Below are 6888 nucleotides of genomic sequence, written 5' to 3'. Positions count from 1 at the left end.
GGGGAGGGGAGGGGAGGGAAGGGAAGGGAAGATGCAGTAATTTTGGCTAGGTTACACTTTAGGATGGGCTGCAGTTATTGCCTAGGTGAGGACTGTGGTGTGACTACGGGGTTACTGAGAATGGTGAGGTAGATAAACAATCTCTCCCTTGGTCCCCTCTGTCTAAAATGTATCTGATGCTTCTGCTGCCTTCTCTAGCTTCCTGGATCCCTGAGACTGGGGCGGGAAAGCGCAGATGTGCTTTGCCTCAGCTTGCCCACGTGACATGGAAGCTCCCCATTGTCGGACCAGCCATACAAGTAAAGTCGTTTCTGACATTCAGTTTTATTTCACAGCCAACCATTTCCCAACAACCTCCATCTGAAAATGTTCAATCCAACAGAAAAACCAAACTATTTCAAGTAACATTACACACTGTTCACCTGCATCCACGAGTAAAGGTCCAGCCACATTTTCTATTCATTGTGCACTGGTTTTCCTGAACCACTGGGAAGTAAATTACAACCATCATGATAACCTTGTCCAAGGCCCCTCTAGATAGCATGTCCCTAGAGCAAGAACATGCTCCTAAAATAATGACAAGAAACTTAATATTAATATGACACTTTCTCTCATGCATATGCATATACACAAATTGTCAATATCCAGACCTCCTCAATTATGCAGACCCCCTCAGTTATCCAGACCCCCTCAGTTATCCAGATCCCCTCAGTTATCCAGACCCTCTCAGTTGCTCCTGTTTTTCAGAATGGCTTTTTTTTTTTTCTTTGCAAACTCTGGACTCAGTCAAGGATTACCCATGTCACTGTCAAGTTGTCGAGAACATTCAATCCACACTAAGTGTGGGTGTCTGAATTGATAACTCCAAGAATTAATAAATGTCAGATAAATGAAAGATTGGTTCTGCACTGAATCCAAAAGTGACCATCCACAAATAAGGTCCTGAATCACAGACATGCATGCTAATCCAAAAGCTGGAGGCCATGTGGGTGATATAAGAAAGCCAGCTGTTTACAAAACCTCTCATCATGTACATAGACACAGACAGCATTGTTTCCAGAGAAGAAGTATCTTGAAAAATACCCAGTCTGAGTATGTATGGTAGCACCCCAGAAGGAAGCCAGGTGAACACCAGCACCCAGATTCCTGGTCAGCTGAGGTGAGAACACAGCTCTGGTTGCCACAGCTTTAAGCCTCCCCTGACACAATGCCTCCAAGATGCACTGTAAACTCACAGCTCGGCATTCTCAGAATCACAGAGATGCAGAGCCACATGTGTATAAAGATAGTCCCTTCCCTACCCAGGCAAGGAATTCCTGTTCCAGCTTCTCCTTTAATGGCCTGACTGTGTACAACTCAGTCCATTTAGACTTTGGACTAAATAGTTCAGGGTCCATCTGTTTAGAAACCAGAGTGCCTGGGTCTTGGCTTTGCTACTGGTGAGCTACTTGTGAGCGAAACCACACTGGCCGAGCAGTCACAGCTATGTGCTGTATTCACTTAAGGAGACCACATCATCTGCCACAAATCTGCTTCTAGACAGTTGCAAGTCACACCTCCTTGCTCTCTCCAGGAACACTCAGTCATTCCCTTCAGCTCCTGCTGTTCTTGGGAACAAATAAGAAAGCACAGTACATAGGCCAGCCTGCAAGCCCTCCTTCCTCCACTGCACAGTGCCACTACGACGGAGATTCTGCTTTATCCTTATGGTCTACAAAGAGTTTGCCTTTTCAACTAGGACTTCAATTTGGTCATATTGATGCACTCCAAGGAGCAGATATCATCTTGAGATCAGAGTCTTGAGTTCAGAGTCTTGAGAAAATGATCATTTTGAGGAAATAAGGATCTTGCGGTGGTTCCTGGTGAAATTTCAGACAACTGGTATTTGCCTTTAATATCTGCCCACTGGGTGCTTCGAAGGCTAACATCTGTCTTCCAGGAGGCTATTACCTCCTGCAAGACTTGAGTCCCCTGAGGATTCTGTGGCCATGTCCAGCTTCACCCTAGCCTCTGCCTACATGTCACGCTGAATACAAGTGTTCCCACAACCTAAGGCCCATAGGAATTAGCTAGCACTCCATGCACCCATTCATTGACTTAAGTTATCGAGCTTCTATTGTGATCAGAACTGGACTCTAGCACCAGCTCCTCAAAGACAAAGATGCATCTAGGGCCTTTACCCTGTATCCATTGCCAGATGCTGGGATAGTGACTTTGCTGATCCAACTGATCAGGGACCATGAAGGACATGAGTGAGCCATGCTTTTGGGTGTGTCTGTAAGAGAATTTGTTGACTTGGGAGGCTTACTATGAACAAGCAGCAGCCCATGGGTTGAGTCCCAAATTGAGCAAAAGAAAGGAGGAGGAAGCCCAGCACTGGTGTTCCCTTCGCTCTGCCTCCCGGGGTCACTGAGATGAGAGCAACCCACCGCACATTCCTGTTGCCACGTGGAACTGCCAACTGCTCGAGTCACAATGCCTTTCACATCACAGCAGACTGTCCCCTCAAAACCAAACATATGCAAAGGGAAACTTCTTGTCTCTAAGGTGCTCCTCATTGTGTATTGGTGACTGCGACAAGAAAACATCCAGATGCTCATGCCATTCTGCTTAGCAAGTCCATCAGGGACAAGAGGGCTTCTTAAACTGGCCTGCCATATTTTCTTTCTTTAACCAGTGATGTCTGGACACGTAGGACAGGATTTAGCAAACTCACTAGAAAATGATCAGATTCACAAAGCCCATGCCTAGCTTATGCACACAATAAACAGTTTCTGGGAGGGGACTTCTTGGTGGGGCTGCCTGTAAACTGTATAGAGAGCTCTGGAGCTGCTGCTGCTACGCAGGCTACCTGGGGTTGCAGCTGCCTGAGTAAGTGAGTTCCCATAAATGAACCCTCGCCCGTGCTTCCATGAGTGACTGCATGGGATTTACTGGCACAAGCTTGATTTGGGGGAATTATTTCTTTGGCCTGTCATCAAAACCATATGTAGAGTGAAGAGATGTACGTTCACAACTCCCCAGGCAAAGTCCCTCAGCAGAAGAACATACCAAAACAGTAGCCATGCCTCAGCAGTAGGCATGCTCTGTGACACAGGAGAGAAGCTGCTGTTGATAGTGGAAAGTCAGAGAAGGTCTTGCAGGGCCTGGAGTGGAATCCTAGATCCTGTCAAGAAGACGAGGAATGGGGGCAGGGGGTGTATGGGGTTCCCCTCCTCAAAAGAGAAGAGGAAGGTGGGATGGGGCGGACTTGCCTAAGTGGGGACTGGGAGAAGTAGGGTTCATAGTGAGTTGTACAGTAAATAAGTAACTTTTGTAAGTTGTCATTGAAATGCATGCTCTCAGCTCAGACTCCATAAATATTAATGCAGTTTGTTCTACAATGGTCACCTGTAGCACCTTCTTTACAAGAAGCCTCAGGAAGGAGGCAACAAAAAATACTAAAGCATTAACTCTTGAAATCAAAAAGAAGAAGGAGGAGGAAGAAGAGGAGAAGGAGGAGAAGGAGAAGACAGTGACCACAAGGGACAGTGACGTGAAGGTCATGCAGAATACAGACACTTGAACAAGTATGGTGCTGAGCTTGCTAACAGCAAGTTCCCTGTGAGGCATGAACAGGAAGCTTACGGGAAGAAGTGAGAAAGAGAACCCAGGCTGGCCTTGAACTCATGACCCTCCTACCTCAGCCTACCAAGTGCTGAGATCACATGGTTGTGCCAGCTGAAGGGAACTCTTTTGAATGTAGATTCCTAGACCCTACCCACTGACTTAGCATCCTATAGTGCATTCCAAAAAGCTACACCCAGTTAGCACTGAGACCCAGTGAGCCCAGCAGGGTAACCAGAAACTGGCAATAAGGAACCTGGGACATTTGAAAGCAGAAATGCAAGGTAACTCGGTTTGTTTTTAAGGAACACCATTTGGGATAGAATGAGGAAGGAAGCAGAGCCAACAGGCTGCAGAAGAGATGGATCAGAAGGTCATTGGAGCTGTCTTACGGAGAGATGATAAATGGAAGCAATTGGGAGGGAGGAGACAACAGAGCACATAGGATATTTCCAAGGTAGAAACAACAGGCTTTGGTGAGCAATTGGCTGTGGGTGACAGAGAGAAAGATCCCAAAGTTGCTACCTTGGACTCTCACGTGACTGAGGCCACTTCTGGGGAAAAGGATGTGAATGCAAGAAGCAGCTGGCAGTTGAAGGCTGGTAAGGAGAATCCTCAACTGGATGTGTCTTGAACAGCAACTAGATGTGGATGGGGAGTCAGATGTAGGCCCTGAGTGGAGGAGGCATAGTAGTCAATTATGGGGTGTGGAGTGGTGACTGGCAAGCAATCGGGGAGAGTGCAGAAGGGGAGTGGTTTGTGCCTGGGAAGCTGCCAACTTCAGAAATGGAGACGCAGAAGGAATGGTTAAGAATGATGAGGAACACAGTATGGAATAGAGGTGGCTTGCAGTGCAGGAATCTCAAGGACAGAATGGCAATGCCCAACAACTAAGAGACGGACGAGGAAGATGGCAGAGTTAGGAAAGCACTGTGATACAAACATGATGATCAGAGTTCAATCGCCAGGATGAACTTATAAACCTGGTTGGGGTGGTGCACTCTTGCAATCTCAGCATTGAAAAAGCAGAGATGTGCAGTCCCTGTGCCTCACTTACCAGCCAGTCTAATCTAATCAATAAGGCCCAGGTTTAGCTAAGCTCTTCTGTCCCAGAAAGGTAGTTATCGACTTAAAAAGACACCCAAGTTTGACCTCTAATGTTCACACATTCACACATGTCCACTCATTCACACACATGAGCCTGCATAATCATGTACACCTGAAGGGTGGTTAGAGGACTGAAACAGACTCATCAGATCTAGCACTTTCAGGCAATGTCCAATCTAAAGAAGGCTCTGCAAACTGCCTAGATCCAGAGCCCACTAGGCTAAGAAGTGGATTAGAGGTCCTGATCAAAGAAAGCAAGGTAACAACTGCAGTCAACTTTGTAACACCTTGTTAAGAAAAGAACCTGGGCTGTAGCCAGAGGAACAGCACAGTGGACTGTGTTGAGCCTATTCCTCATTCCTTACCATAAATTATTAAATAAAGATATCATTTCCTATATTCTATATATCAAGAAATATTCGAAATACTCACTACTTTGGAAATTTCCAATAATGTCCATATCTATTTTATGGCATCTCATTTCTCATAGTAAACATTTTAGCTCTGGGATTATAAGGGAGTTTACATGATATTTATATATTGATTGTGTGATAGTGAATCTTCGCTATCAGCTTGACTCCATTTGCAGTTGCCTAGGAGATACACCTCTTGGCATATCTATGGGAATAGTTCTAGAACGGTGCAACAAGGGAGAAAAAAAGATCCACCGTAGTGTGAACCAGGTGTCCAGTGTGAACAGGAAGTGAAAAGGGAGCCAGAAAGCCTGATGAGCATTATCCTCCATCTCTCTGCCTCCTGACAACAGATGCAGTGTGACGGACAGCCACCACATGTTCTTCTACTAAGACTTCTTGTCTGTGATGGACTGTACTGCCTAAAACTGAGAGCAACAACAAACCCTTCCTACCTGAAGTGGCTTTTCTTGGGCATTTTGCCATGGCAACAAGAAAAGTAATGCATACAGACCACATGCATTTCTTTTTCAAATATAGTTGATTGAGAGTTGGCTAAATCCATGAATGCAAAAAACATGGCTACAGAATTCATGAGCATGGAGGAATATACAGTGTCCTCACATGAGTAGAAGAGCCAGCTAGTTCTGGATGCTCCTCTGAGGCACAGCACTGTTGCACCTCACACTCCTTGAGTACTGCTAATGAGGACTCTTATCCTAGATATGCAAAGCACATGAATGGTTTCCAGGGTCCTAGGGTGTGTCATCACTGGTTACCTAATAAACATAAATGAATCATCTTCTGTTTGCTGACTGCCATAAGGCACTGAAAATCCAAAGAGGATATGTCACTGTTCCTGTCTTCAGAGGACTCTGAGCTGGTGAGGGAAGACTCATAGGAAGGTATGGTGAGCTATGCTATAAAAACAGAGCTGGAGAGGAGTCTAAGCTTTACTGGTGATATCACCAATGTTGAAGCAATTCTGCTATATGGGACATTGTACTAGTTAGTGTTGTGTTGCTGTGAGGAATACCTAAAATAGGTGACTGGTGAGGAAAAGAAGACTTAGGAAGGTCACAGATTTGGAGAACTGAGTTAAACGTCAGACCGTCCCACTAGTCTGGGATTCTAGCAAGTGGTGGTGGGATAGACTATGGAGAGATTCGTATGGGACTGATTAGAGAGATCCAGAGTAGAAGAAAAGTGAAGAGGGGAGGAGGAAGGGAGAGGAGAGGAGAAGGGGGGGAGGGGGAAGGGAAGAGAGAGGAAGAAAGAAGGGATGAATGGATAAATGAATGGAGAAAGAAGGAACAGGTGAAAGGAGAAACTTAGGCTACACGATTCCTTTCAGGGCACATCCCCAGTGGCCTCAGGACTTCCCACCAGACCCCACCTCTCAGTGGTCACAAGAGCTGTCCTTTGCCCTCTATATGTGCACTGTGACATGTGTGCACCACACACACACACACACACACACACACACACACCAACCAAATAAATAAGTGCAATTTCGAGTTTTTAAAGCAAATATCCCCAGCCTACACAACACACAAACATACACACACACACACACACACACACACACACACACGTTCTGTCTCGTCCAAATTATTCAGAATTCCTTGAAAGATATTTACCTTTTTCTCCCATGGTTCCCTGTCATAAGTTGCTCAATTCCAGGCTCAGCTCCTCCAACCTTCATATCTTGCCTGCTATGGCTTTCAAGTCTCTAAACTCAGCCTTAAGCTGATGCAGTAAA

Source organism: Mus caroli, chromosome 18, assembly GCF_900094665.2.
Source record: "Mus caroli chromosome 18, CAROLI_EIJ_v1.1, whole genome shotgun sequence".
NCBI classification, from domain to species: Eukaryota; Metazoa; Chordata; class Mammalia; order Rodentia; family Muridae; genus Mus; species Mus caroli.
This window is presented reverse-complemented; position numbering follows the sequence as displayed.